Source organism: Haliotis rufescens, unplaced genomic scaffold, assembly GCF_023055435.1.
Source record: "Haliotis rufescens isolate VD_foot unplaced genomic scaffold, xgHalRufe1.0.p SCAF_7, whole genome shotgun sequence".
Classification (NCBI taxonomy): Eukaryota; Metazoa; Mollusca; class Gastropoda; order Lepetellida; family Haliotidae; genus Haliotis; species Haliotis rufescens.
The window spans coordinates 1,362,673-1,378,423 of NW_025964361.1; the positions used below are offsets into that span (position 1 = coordinate 1,362,673).

At 38.0% G+C, this 15,751-nt stretch overlaps 1 protein-coding gene across 1 annotated transcript in view; it reads right to left on the reverse strand.

Moving 5' to 3' along the window:
- LOC124139637 (kelch-like protein 5) overlaps positions 1–15,726 on the reverse strand; it is a 195,268-nt gene extending 179,542 nt beyond the window's left edge. Inside the window, exon 1 of the mRNA XM_046506885.2 lies at positions 15,594–15,726. The gene's annotated coding sequence lies outside the window, so the exon portion shown is untranslated. The remainder of the gene's footprint in view (positions 1–15,593) is intronic.
- Between the last annotated feature and the right edge of the window lie 25 nt (positions 15,727–15,751).

Below are 15,751 nucleotides of genomic sequence, written 5' to 3' on the forward strand. Positions count from 1 at the left end.
ACACTCAGCTATCAGCCTCAGTGAAATAGGTACACAACACTAACATGGATAAAACTACTCAGCTGTCAGCCTCAGTGAAATAGATACACAACACTAACATGGATAAAACTACACTCAGCTATCAGCCTCAGTGAAATAGGTACACAACACTAACATGGATAAAACTACACTCAGCTGTCAGCCTCAGTGAAATAGATACACAACACTAACATGGATAAAACTAGACTCAGCTATCAGCCTAAGTGAAGTAGTTCAGTAAAGCTAATGTGGCTTCCTTGCCTCGATAAGGATGAGCATGGTGAGGACACTTCAAGTTTGATAAGATAATCTGCTGGCTCATAACAAAATGATTATTTAAAATTAAATTTTGTACTTGGTACATATTAACTGTGAGGCATGAGTTATGGAAATCTTGCTTATATTTCATCACTTCTTTAAAAGTCAAGAATCAGTTCTAAGAATATCCTCGAACTTTGGAAATGGAAATTAGTGTATTTTGAACAGGTGTGAAGAACTACCTCAGCTCCTTCAGATGTAATGGATAAGAGATAATATGGAGTGGTACCAATCTGCTTGCTGATCTGAGGATGAAAAGCAGAGCGGTTACACTCAGGTCCTGTCAATACAGTTCTGTGTTTTTATATAGATAGCCCATGAGACATCTCCAGCATGTGCTGTCAGTCATGGCAGAGTGTGGGTGACGGTTGTTTTTTGCTGCAGTCAGCAATATTCCAGCTCAGTCAGTCAGTCAGAAACCCATGCAGAGGTGCCAAGCCTTATCTCGGCTAATTGGTGTCTAAAATTAGAAATCATTATCAGCATGTCTGACTGGTTTTGATGAATGCATAATATTTTATTACCCAAACTCCACAAAATCTGTCAACGTTCCGAACACAAGCGGGAACGAGTGATTATTTGTTGATGTTAACTTGAATGTATATGTGACAATGGTCACACGGTCAATATCTTGTATAAATGACAGGCAATATCTTTTTAACAAAATGTGTAATATATTTCATTTCATTGTATTGGCGGAATTTCGATCAATATATCATAATGATTCTGCCCAAATCTTAATTGTTGGAATCTCTGACTTAGCCATTTTACACAGCTCTTTTTCAGGACTTTTCAGTTTCTTCACTGGAATCACATCAGATCAACTTTAAATTCCCTTAGTCCTTCCTGAGCAAAAACGTAATTAACACCTGAATTTTTTATTGTTGCCCATGTTCATAAGTAAGAAAAGTGTCCCTTCTCCAGAACAAATCAATAACCTCAGAATTCAACACATTCAGCCACAACTGGGGATAGGCCAACCTGTAAGACTGATGGACAATATCTATTGTATGGCTATGTCATACGTGTCATACAGACCCGGAAACAACTAAATCCAATACAGCCCATGCAAGTCTATAATATTTGGTAAGTCTAGATAACCACAGTGTCTGAAAATGAAGAAAATGTCTGGGCTCCTTTTTATCATATATAACTATATATAACTATAATTTAACAAATGTTTTTTTCTGTAAAATATGTTCCTTTCAGAGACTATATGTTAGTCCAGACTTCAAGAATAACTCTAGAGGGCGGTCGGGTAGCCTAGTGGTTAAAGAGTTCTCTCGTTACGCCGAAGACCTGGGTTTGATTCCCGACATGGGTACAATGTGTGAAGGCCATTTCTGGTGTCCCCTGCCATGATATTGCTGGAATATTGCTAAAAGCAGCATAAAACCAAACTCACTCACTCTAGTTAGACTTGCCCTTTTTCATAATTGGTATGGACAGTCATGGTGCGGTACTTGGGTGCAGATCAAGATAAGGCCATTACATGACTCAGTGACCCTCAAGCATCCAGCAGTCAGTGTATGAGTAGCAAGGCTTGGAAGAGGGTAGTCCTGCACCATGACCGTGGAATATATTTATTTTATGAAAAGAAAATAATCTAGAAACAAAAGCAAGTTTAGCCAGCTCAAGCCAGCTCTGTTCCACATCTGAAATCAGCATAGGGAATTTTATTTTATTTTTAGAGTCAAGAAGGATATTGTGTAAAATAAGATTTCAGAGACTAAATGTTAGTCTAGGAAGAGGGTCGTGTCCTCAGCTGGCAAGCATGTTTATGGTATTTTCAACACTATATGGAACTAACCAAATAAGTAATATTTAGTCTCAACAAGACACCTGAAGCTGAAGAGCCAATCATTGTTGTTGAAGATCCTTGCCACAGGAAGATAACGTCATCATCTTTGAAACACTTGATTAACGAGACACAAGAAGTAAACATTCCTGCCTTTGTACTGAAGTCTTGCATACAGAAGATGCTGCATCACCTCAGCAGGTGGATCAGGGGCTGATATTGATGATGTTCTGGCAACATGTGGACAAGTACTCATCACCATAGCCATATTTTCAACATTGTGAGCTTTGGAAATGACACTAAGAGATACGAACAGATGGTTATATCAGTAATACTGACAATTTGATGACTATCTGAGGTCACTGGGTTGGCTGGGAGAACGATAAGGAGGAATAAAACAATTCATCCTTACCTTTTGGTAGATCGAAAGTAGAAAACCACCTGTGACTAAAAAAGGATGACCTTTGAGGGTTTATGTTACGTGAGAAACTTGATGCATGATAAGATAAGTTTCTGTCATTGGGTTTAGAAATTATTCATCAGAGCTCAGGATAACTTTTTGAGCAGTTGAGTTTTTACTCTAGGGTTTCTATTTTAATTGGGTTATTACATTTTTCATTGGGTAACGAATATTTTTTCACTCACCTATTCATCACTCTATTGGGTTTTTCCCAAATTTAGTTAACATTTTAATGAAGATTTTTAAAAAATGTTTAAGATGAATATAACTGTTCTAAATATATAGGCTTGACTCAATAAGTAAATTAGCTTGTAATAGTGTTTCTGAAATTAGCTCCTTTGTACGCATGCTGGAAAAGCTTCATTGGGTATTTACGCGAGCTGTTTATATACATTTGAGTTTTTCATTTAATGCATGCATTTCTGTACGCAAGTTAGTTGAAAATAATTGGGTTTTGAATACTTTTTTTTTAAAATGGGGGTGGGGGGGATTTTTACACAAATACACTGCTTATCTGTAGCTCTGATTCATGCGCAAAATTTAGGTGAATCTATGTGGGGATCAGCATAAGATGCGATGTTCATGAATATAATTTGGGTTGGTTTTAGCCAAGTGTGCAACACAAGGATTCGACAATTAATAAAATGTGCCTTGATACCTTGGCAAGTGTTCTAAATTATGGGCCCAGAAGATGACAATCCCATGAAATAATTTGAATGATAATTTCTACTTCATACCATATGTGACAAACAGCCAACCAAATCCATAGCAAATCATCAGTAATGGGTCAAACATGACAAACACATTTCACTAGACTAGCATAACCTACGAAATCTTATATAACACAATACCCTTCTTGATTCTAAAAATATAATTTCCCCTATGCATATTTCAAATTCAGAGCTACAGATACTGCAGGGATGTGAGCAGGTTTTCCTGAAAAAAGAGGAAAAGTCTAGGGGGGTCTGGGGGCATGCCCCCCCAGAAATTTTTAAAACATTTGATTGCATTTTAAGCAATTTCGTGCAGTTTGGACAACATTCACACCAAGAAATGTAATAAGTCAATGGCAAAAGTCAATAAGTCAAATAAACAAGATGGCAGATGCAGTAAAATTTCGAAGTTAAATCAGTACTTTGAAAAAATCGGGGAAAGCTTTCGCGCACCTGGCTACCCGCCAGGTCTGGGAGCAATACTGCCATAAACTTCAACCCCCATCCCCCAGACACAAGGACAACTGTCACAAGCGTGCAATGATTGACCCTTTCCCAATGTTGAAGCATATTGAAAAAAACTTACCTTGTACTTACCTTTTGATGGAAAAAACAAAACTCCATTGCAAACATAAGACATTAATACAACATATATCCCCATGACATGGGGTTTTGGACGCTGAAGAAACATTCATAGTTTTTTCGCTTATCACATGAACAACTGTAAAACATCTCATTCACTTACAGGCTAAAAGACAACTTTATCTTAAAAACAAGCCATCAGCTGGCTCTGAGTATTTACAATTTATGTGTGACGCCACACCCCACGTTATAGTGGAAGTATTCGTGACAGAAAACGTATGATGTCCGAAAACCTACGCTGGTGAAAGCCCTGATCGAAAACAGGACATTCCGCTCCAAATGTCCGGTTTTGGATCATATTTTTTGGAGTGTTTTTTTTTTTAATTTTTAATTAAATTTTTACGCGGAAGATGATTTTTTCCGAGGACTACTGTTTTAAAAAACGCGATTTTCCACGTTTTTTACGCGGAGATTTCACATCCCTGCAGATAGGCAGCGTATCTGCGTAAAATACCCCCCATATTCAAAATATAAAATATCAAAATATTCAAAACCAAATTACTTTTAATCAACATGCGTACAGAAACGCATGCATTACATGAAAAACTCAAATGTATAAAAACAGCTTGCGTAAATGCCCAATGAAACTTTTTCAGCATATGTACAAAGGAGCTAATTTCCGAAACACAATTACAAGCTAATTTACTACCCGAGTCAAGCCTATATATTTAGAACAGTTATATACATCTAAAACATTATTTCATTTTTTTAAATGTTAAAATGTTCACTAATTTTGGAAAAAATACAATACAGTGATGAATAGGTGAGTGAAAAAATATTGGTCACCCAATGAAAAATGTAATAACCCAATTAAAATAAAAACCCAAGAGTAAAAACTCCATTTTTCAAAAAGTTATCTGGAGCTCTGCAAATGACATGACTGTGGAATAGAGCTAGCTAGAGATGGCTAGACATATTTTTGTATATGTTTCTAGATTGTGAATATATTTATTTTAGGAAAAAAATACCCAGCCATGGTGCAGGACTAACATTTGACTTGTATCAGGAGTGGAAGTGATCATATGGATGTGTGTTTACAAACACATCACCTTGTGGATCCAGCAGGCCCTGTATTCACTCACAGTGGGATTCGGTCACAAACCTGATGTCAAAGGTTAAAAGATTAAACAAAAAATCCAAGTGCCAAACCCTGAAGTACACAGGTCTACAACAAGTACTCTATAGACTGAACATCAAAACAGGAAGAATATGAAGGGAGAGCAATATGGTGAGGTCATTTAGGTCTGCCATTGCAGATAATTTTAGCTTTAGGATCTACTCAAGTTCAAGTGATGTTCTAGTGAAAGTAGTTTTGTCACTATCAGCATAATTGAAAAATTATTTTGAGAGAGCGATTTTTTATTGGTCTGAGAGCAAGGAGTTTGTGCACAGACACCAGTTTATCTCAGATTCATGAATCTCATGACAGAATGGTTATTTTGTGATAAAATTCCTGGAATATTACAAAAAAAGGGCATAAAGAAAACCATGCTCGCTCACTCTAAACCCAAAGATCCTACTGTTAAATGTGCCAGCACCACAAACCAGGCAATACAAGGCAAATATTACCAGTTGTGTAACTAGAAATTGGTTCATACGAAACGTGAGCCACCATGGTTCATGCAAACCTTGAGCCACCAAAATGAAGGCCATTTTCCAGCCTTTTTCAGGCCTTTTCGGTGCAATGATCACACTGTTCAAGGTTCAAACTAAGACAAAAATGTTCTTCCAAACAGAGTTATTAGGTCATTCTTATTTTATATCCTACCCAGAAGGGTTCCATTTGTAAATCTACAATATCAAAATATTCAACAAACCAGTTGTGCAAACTATGTATGAATTGAGTTACAGACTAAAATTTTGCCACATGAATCCATCATAAATTATTACAATATAAGATTCTGATGTGTATCTTTAACAGAAGAGGAAACAAAGCTTGCCAAATTCAAGTCTTTTTCATTACGATTCATCAAATTTTAGGTGGGTGAGTATGGTTTTACGCCGCTTTTAGCAATATCAGAGCAGGGGACACCAGAAATGGGCTTCACACAATGTTCCATTAGGGGAATCGAACCCAGGCCTTCAGCGTGACGAGCAAACGCTGTAACCACTAGGCTACCCCACTGCCCCTCGAATCTTAAGACCATTTTAAGTCCGGACTGCCAAATTCAAGGCCTTTTCAAGCCTGTGTGAGTGAGTGAGTATGGTTTTACGCCGCTTTTAGCAATATTCCAGCAATATCTCGGCGGGGGACACCAGAAATGGGCTTCACACATTGTACCCATGTCGGGAATCGAACCCGGGTCTTCGGCGTGAAAAGCGAACGCTTAAACCACTAGGCTACCCGACCGCCCCTCAAGCCTGTGTGAACATTATATAGACCCTTCATCCATGCACTGGCTGCATCATACACAGTTTAGGTAATCTAAGTAACTAATGGAGACGGAACAGACCTTCACCTCCAATTCCCCCATGATCATAAAGTGGGGTAAAAACATACAGGTATCAACTATTTGGCAAGGGAGTATGTGAACATGGCAATCACGGTGATATGATGGAGGTAAGTTCAGAATAAGTCGTCTACATCAGGCAAAAGACTATTTCAAAATTACATGATGACTTTCCAGTCTGTGCAGTTTCAGCAACATTGGGAATAACATGGTTTGATGCGCTCCTTAAACCTACGATGTGAACCAAGAGATCAGACAGAGGTTTGGAAGTGACTAATAAAACTCAAGACATACTGGAAATTATGTATTAAAGCCCAGGGCCTAAATTTGGGTTTTATCACCTTTACAATGTTTTAGGACTGATTATTACATCCACCCTGAACTTAAATATGGAAAATATGCAAACATGATTCAAGACTCCATTCTTTCAATTTTAATGAATCAACTATTCCAAATAGAACAAAAGACTAATCATGCTAATGCATCACTTAAACACCAAACTGTCATGGAAAACATTTGAAGAGTCAGATGTGTGCTATAAACATGGAGGCCTGTACTGTATGCTCCTTGTTACTAGAATGTCAAGACCATGCCCCAGACCGGGCTCGGTTAAAACAAGAATTGCAGTTAGATCCGCTATCTGTCATAGATCTCCTAAAGCCAAGAGATGCAATAGCGAAGGCCAAACTAACTCTATTTCTGAGAGATGGACAGCTACTCGAACGTATATAAACAGAGCAACCAAGGATAAAAATTAAATCATATCAATATAAGACAAGTATTTGTCACAGAGTGACGAAATATCCCCCGCCTGTACACCATAGTACCAAATATGAAGACAATCCAGCGATTAGTTCTTGAGATATTGTGGCAACACCGTTTTCCAACTCCAAAAACAGATTTGCCTGCTGTGACCTTGAAAATGGGGTCAAGGTCACCAAATCTGACAGGTGTATGCGGTGTCTGTATATACACTATAGTTCCAAATATGAAGACAATCCAGCGATTAGTTCTTGAGATATCGCGGCAACACCGTTTTCCAACTCCAAAAGCAGATTTGTCTGCTGTGACCTTGAAAATGGGATCAAGGTCACCAAAACCGACTGGTGTCTGCGGAGTCTGTATATACACCATAGTTCCAAATATGAAGACAATCCAGTGTTTAGTTCTTGAGATATCGCGGCAACACCGTTTTCCAACTCCAAAAGCAGATTTGTCTGCTGTGACCTTGAAAATGGGATCAAGGTCACCAAAACCGACTGGTGTCTGCGGAGTCTGTATATACACCATAGTTCCAAATATGAAGACAATCCAGTGTTTAGTTCTTGAGATATCGCGGCAACACCGTTTTCCAACTCCAAAAGCAGATTTGTCTGCTGTGACCTTGAAAATGGGATCAAGGTCACCAATACCGACTGGTGTCTGCGGAGTCTGTATATACACCATAGTTCCAAATATGAAGACAATCCAGTGTTTAGTTCTTGAGATATCGCGGCAACACCGTTTTCCAACTCTAAAAGCAGATTTGTCTGCTGTGACCTTGAAAATGGGGTCAAGGTCACCAAAACCGACTGGTGTCTGCGGAGTCTGTATATACACCATAGTTCCAAATATGAAGACAATCCAGTGTTTAGTTCTTGAGATATCGCGGCAACAAACAGGTGGGACGTACGGACGTACGTAAAAACGGTCGTGAATACTATATCCCCCGCTTCGCGCTTTCGCGCGGCGGGGGATAAAAATAAAAATCATATCAATACAAAAATAGAAATTATGTGAATACCAAACTCACACTAGATATGTGTACCCTACTCACACACAGCAGTCCCAAAGAGGGACAGGTCAGCCGAAATTGCTTTATAGGCAGAAGGCGACTTAATGCAACAACAACAACATGTATGCTCCTGATGCTTCCTTCATCAGCTGTGAGGAACAATACTCACAAAACATCCACGATCCCTCTTTGGGGCTATCGGAGACTGTATCCACCAGGTGATAATAAGGCTAGTTGAGATGGTTGAGGTGTGGAATTCATGGAGGCTCTAAATAAGGTTAGTTTCTAGTCCCATGACAGTTGAAATGTCATACTTGAGCAGCTGCCATTTCAGAAAGAAATGTAACTGTGACATTACCTAGATCAATAAAACAACTGTCACTTTTAGTGCATGCAGAACACACCAGGAATGGAAAAAAAAGAATATAAGAAGAGCTCAGATTTGTTTGTAAGATCCTTGTATATTTCTTGGCAGGGTCAGCTTCTTGATGCCTAGATTTGCTATTCCTGCATTTTGATAAATGATATGATACGTATCTTGATACACTGGTCACGATGAGATACGTATCTCGAGACACTGGTCACGATGAGATACGTATCTTGATACACCAGAATAACAACACAAAGGCCATTAACTGAAACACTCTCAGACGAGTGAAAATATGGTGACAGCCTGTTTTTTCCTGTTCCCATCACAAAAAGTAGCATGATCCCAAACAGCTGATTTGCTTCTGAAGATGCAGGCAACCTTTACAAAGCTTACATTTATCCTTGTTCAGATTGAGTTAATATTTTATTATAAATGTTGAAAATACTTATTTTGTATTGTCGTGTATTGTGATACAGGTTCATATGTATCATGAACCATTTCACCCTTAGTTGTCAATGGTCACAAGTCTTGATAATGAAATGAGTGCCCTATGTGAAATATAGTATTGTTGTACCCATCCGTCTTAAAACCTCACATGTAAAGACTGTGTTCACCTGAAATAACGGCACTGCCCCAAGTATTCCGTCCAGGGTTTATCCCGATTTTGAATGTTTCTTGGAAAGGGAGAGAACTCTGACATGTTGATGTTTACACCAGTGATCGAGGAATAATGACTAACAAATACACCCCAGACTGCACTATTTCAGTGATGATGATTTTGACTCTTTCCCTCGTAGCCATACAACGGTGCAGTGTTTGAAATTTTTAAAAATCGCCAGGATGCCATCAGGACCCACAGACTTTAGAAGTTGCAGGCTCTGACTAAACTCTTCAAGTCCTCATTTAAAAACCTGCACCTAAATTTGACACTTATTAATGTGAGGTGAGGTGAAATTGGGTTTAACGTCATGTCCAAGATTATTGCACTTATATAACGACGTGCATGCACTCTTGTGTGTGTGGCTGCTTGTCCGGCTACTAGTCCGGACTGATGCCGATTTAAAGTGCTAGCCCACTGAGATACCATGCCACAGTTCAACATGAATACCCCACTCAGACACAGTATACTGACTCCGAGCCGACCAGTCCTTGTTTTAGCCCCTTTATCCAAGTGCCAGACAGGGTAACAACAAGTACCATCTTTAAACGTCTATTGGTATGACGCGGCCGGGGATCGAACCCCGGACCTTCCGCTCTCCGGGTGGACGCTACCTCTAGACCACGGAGGCGGTTACTTATTTATGTGCGTCTGACACAAGATCTACCTGCCATGGGCCTACAGGCAGGCGTTTATTTCAAACACTGGTTGGTGATTGTAGCCTCAAACCTAAACCTTTCACAGGCGATGTATCTAATGATCCTGACTTGTGGCTGGAGAAATTTGTAGCATGGAAACAACTTTCCCGCCTCTCGTACGCAGAGCTTGTATAGATTTATATGCCATGTGCTCAGAGAATAAAGAGCATCGATCACTTCCCAATTTGGGTTGAGGGCTGTCTATTTCTGTGAACAATCCCCTGCATCAACACTCGACACCCTGAACACCACAGTATTAGCTACTGGTATGTAATTAGTGTATTCTTTAATTGTAATATTGAACTAGATAATAGAAATTCAGTTACCATGGTTAGCAGAAGGGTAGGGTATGATGTTTCAAACTTGATCATGTTGTTTGGGTTACAAAATGTCCTGGGTATAGATCCTCTTTAACATGTTCAACAATCTTTAAATCCTGTTTTGATTATACGTTTGTTGTTTGTTGCTGCACTCACCAATATACCAGCTATGTAAATCAACAAGCAGGGGCCAGATCAGAGTAACACAGATAGGGAACACTAAAATTCAAGGCTTTTCAAGGCTTTCAAGTGTCATTTTCAAGGCTTTATTAAGTTAAGCCTCAGTCTGTCAAAAAAAAATAATTCAGCATAGTGTTTATTAGCCATGAGACCTAAAAAGCAATATGAACATCACAAATTTTCAAACAAGATAGATTTTCACTACCAAAAAATATAATGAATTCTTCAAGCTTTTTGGCAAAGTGTCAAATCTATCACTGTGATTAATCACACTTAAACAAGCTTCGAACATAACTATAACTTTTGTTTTAATATTTTTATTAACAAGTTATATGTCATTTTTTACAAATTCAAGGCTCTTCGAGCTTTTTTTGTGATTTCAAGGCTCTCCAAGGTTGATACGAAAAATCAAGAGGTCCTTAAAATTCAAGGCTTTACTAGTATGTAGGAACTTTGTATTATGAGCAGCACCCCTCAGTGTTGGGATATGAGGATGCACAACCAACTCAATCACTGAGCCTGACCAGCAAATTCATGTAGTTGCCTTGTACAGCTTGCCTTGTATGAACCGTTTAATTATTGGAGTCATTCATAAAGAGTTCCTCCCCAAGACACGACCTGAAGGATAGGTCGTCAGCAACCCATGCTTGTCGTAAGAGGCGACAAAGTTTGTGGTAAAACACAACTAATAGGATCGGGTGGTCAAGCTCGCTGACTTGGTTGATGCATGTCATCGTATCCAAATAGCGTGGATCAATGTTCATGACATCAATCACAAGATTGTCTGGTCCAGACTTGATTATTTACAGACCGCTGTCATCTAGCTGGACTATTGCTGAGTGAGGCGTTCAACAACAAACAAAGAAACAAACAGACATACAGAGTTACAGTCTATTGTTACAACTTGCACACTTGCTACTAGTCAGCACCATCTGGAAGCTCCTCTACACCCACTTTCCATGATGAGTATAGACTAACATCTAGTCTCTGAAATGAACATATCGTACATAAAAAAACAGTTGTTCAGTTATCTTAATAAAAATATAATAAAAAGGAGCCCAGTGACTCTCTTCATTTTCAGATACTGCAGTGATCTAGACTTGCCAAACATTATAGACTTGCATGGTCTGTATTTGATATATATTTGTATCCGGGTCTGTAAGACAGACTATGTTGAGTACAACAGATATTTTCTGAAAAAATATTAAACGGAAATAAAATGAGACAGAGGGAAAAAAGAACAAAATCTGACTGTAATCGGGTGGTGAGAGTAAGACTAGCATCCCAGACTTTTCACCACATCAGAAACATATAGTAGACCAGCAGACAAATGCTTCCACTTACATGCCATACTGAAGCAGCTGGCAGTAATATTTGGCCTGACTGAATCAGTGTGTCTACCCTCAGCACATCACTATCAACTTATCTCACACAAGTACTTGATCACAATACTAACTGTCAGTAAACATGGTAAATATTCATTAATAAATAGATTCCTCCAAACCTCTCCCTTCAATTATGTTCTCAAGTGAACAAGGATAACAAATTTCAAAGTGCAGATGCAAACAATTTTGACCCCTACTAAATTGTACAAAAATAAATCTTAATTTGAAATCACTTTCTGATTGAGTGAGAGTAAGTTTGCTTTAGTGCTGCTACGAACAGTATTTCAGTTAGAAATTGGCACTAGTCCAATAGTCCTCGCCAAATTGCCTAATAGTTAAGCTATCATAAGTTCTAATAGACATTGGGTGCTTAAGAAATTCGCTATATGTTATTATGAGGACTAGTGGACTAAAAATGTTACTTTCTGTCCCTGTGTGTGTCAGCTTATTGTGGGGGAAGGTCCGAGGTGATGCAGGTCAAGCTTTTTAAACTTTCAGTTATACGACTACAACTTTGGTGAAACCCCCACACATGGGTATAATCAGAGGAAATCTGGGAGTCAGTGTTTGGCATGCCTAAGTGACACAACGCCGGACAGTGAATTACATGAAATACAGCACCTTAGATAACTGGGGCAATGAAGATGCAAAGAAAATCAAAACCTGCCAACAAAAAAATTCACATAATCCCAACTTCCCTTCTTCATCCTCTCTCTCTCTCTCTCTCTCTCTCTCTCTCTCTCTCTCTCTCTCTCTCTCTCTCACACACACACACACACACACACACACACAGTGAGTGCATCATTAAATGATGAGACTTCTACTTGATCTGACTGAAAGTACCTGGAGCCACACCATTATGCAGCATGAGTCACACCTAGATGTAAACATACTGCTCCTCTCAGTTGTGTCTTGTAATCCCAAGCCAACCGTTCCACGGTAGATGTGTTTTTAAATATCAACACATGTTCACTCAAACTCAAACGCCTTGATCTCAGGAAACACTATACTGGGTTTCCATTAAGCAATAGAAACTTAAATCTAATGGCCACTACAATGATTACATGGAATGAAGAGTCCTGGGTAGCTTTGAACATTATTACAGATGATTCAGTTAAATAGATACATGCTTTACATGCTTAATGGATCTTAATAACATTTTGACACACATAATTTCTTTAATACCTTCAACATGTTCAACAGCCCTATCAAGATGAATATCATAAAAAGAGTAAATACTACAATTACATGGCTGTAGCCATGTTAGCATGGCCAGGTTGTCTGGAATTGTTGTGTCTCTCATTTCCTAATAAATGTTCTCATATTTCCATCCTGCTAAAAAATTATTATATTCCTACCATTCACTTGCTTGTATAAACATCATTCTGAGAAAGAATTAAATTAACAAATGTTGTTCATGGAGATGTGGTAACACAAGAATATAGGGGTGGCCTAAGGTCAAATTGAAAGAAATGAACTAAATGAATGTTGTAGAAATTCAAACTTAAATATCCTTTTCAAGTTCAAAAGAGTCAACTTTGCCTCCTCAAACAAACCTGATGGGACAGCCCCTTGCATGACTATGATCATGAACTAAAATCAACTAACATTACTCAAGTCATGCTAGTTCCAAAATGGAAATCAATAGCAACAATATTTCCTTTTTTATTCACAAGACTGATTGGGTTTCTGCCTGATTTATTTTGTTACATGGCATTTTGAAATGTTCACTCACATGCTTGAACCAGAGTGTGCCTTAGACATGCTAAACCAATGAAGTTAAGTAGATTGTACTGTCAGGATGGTAAACCTGCCTTGGTTCATTACAACCCATGTGTAACACAGTAAACTCTGATTAAAATGAAGCTGGAATACTAGCTTAGAAAACATTCTTAAGTGACATATCAAACTTGACAATGATAAAAATATTTGCAGAAGCATGCAAGAGTTACCTCCCCTTTGCATGCAGGCATGATAACAAGTATTGGATAATAGCATTTCTCTTTGTCTCAGACAGTTTTTGTATAAATCAATAACTTTTCTCTCATAGAAGCCTTCAAAAATAATAAGCATCTAAACTTTAAAAATGTTTCGCTCTTGGGAAAAGATAAGAATTTCCTGCATGGTCGCTACTGCCTCTCTCAACTTTGAATGAAATTCATAACAAAATTCATTATACATGGTAAAATCTCCCTCTGAGATGAAAGGCCAAGCCTTGGGGGAGGTTTTGACCATGTGTGATGTATCATGTCATGAATTTTTCAACAGATTCCTGTGATTAAGCTTCATGATAAATGAATCACATGAACAATACAAAAACAGACACCAATGATCATAGGTCTGTCGCAGTTGTCTCCCCTGATCACATCCACACACGCATTTACTTGCATGAAAGTATTTATGAACCATAATGACCATGTATGTCATCAAAAGAATAATAAACAAGGATTTGAGATCACCAACAAATTTAACAATTGATGCATCCTTATTTCATAAGTTTTTGTGTCTCACAAAAGATTAAAAAATCATATATTTTTTCTATCACAAAGAAATATGTAATTTCTTTATGCATAATGTACATTATATGCATATTTACCCTTTACATTTGCAATCATATTTACTCCCAACTGTAACTAGTTTGTACTCTGCCCTATGAGGGTGTTTTGTACAAAAAATCCTTGATTCCTGATTGAATGGAGTGTTATTTATTAGACATGTCAATAAAAACATCATCCACTTTTCTGGTAGTTTATATTGATGTTAAACACTTCAACAAGGGATCCAGATCATAACTGAACCAATGTGCAAATAATAAACCTGATTGGTAGGTGAACTCATGTCCAAATTATCGCTGTGACACCTGATCATGCTGAGGCTGGTCAACTTATCTATATCTTGTCAATCTCACAGCAAACAAGATGATGCACACCGTGCATACCAAACAGAATCATTTACCAAACATGATTATTTGAAGTAAAGAATGATTATGATTATCATGATTAAATTCAGTAAACAGAATTGTCTCATCATGTTCATGTCAATATGTATAATATTTATCAACATGATCAATGTGTTTATTTCCAAGGCCAATGATAGGATTGTGTGAAAATTTCAAAGTATCATAATATAATAGTCCCTCAAATCAGTAGAATTATCGTTATAAATTAATGTGTAGTTGTGCAAAAAAACATCAATGATGTACAAGCTGAAAACATGGTGTTCACATTTCAAAAACACAGCAACCATTCAAATAACCTGCCTACACCATGTGTACATATGTTGATAAAATATGGGGTGGTCACATTTTCCAATGTACTGTTCTCTTCATTGTAATTTTGTGGACATGTCTGTCAAACAAGATGAGTGAGCTCAATTAAACCCTGCTTGCTGTAGGAGGAAAACAAAACGCCATGCAGGTCTGAGACATTCACCAATTTGTGGTGACAAACAAACATAATTCGAACCCATCGACAATCATAGGTTTCATACGAGCCTCTGGTCACAACTCAGTCAGTGAGTCACGTCATCTAAACATTCTAAATGACAATACCAAAGCGATCGTATTATAATAATTCACTAGGATCTAGCCATTTTTTCTTGTCATTATGATCTTTTCGATATTTTGGTTTATTTTTTTAATTCATGGTTAATTAACCTAACTACAGTACAATTACTAACTGGTGTGGTACTCATTCGCCGTCACTCATCAGCTGCCCATTCACACCTTACAGACGTCAACTTCGACAAGGAAACGAGTAAGCTGTCGAATTAGTATTAATAATCAAGAAAGTACAATATCATTTGCTTACCGAATGTATATATAGAAAGACAGTTCGGATGTCACCACTCGCAAGTACCAATAATTCTGTGATAGTTTCGAAACATGAATCGTTCAACAAAAGTTTGCCCTCGAAACTTTTTCACACCGGATGTAGTTCAAATGCTATAGCTTCGCAGTCTGTATTTA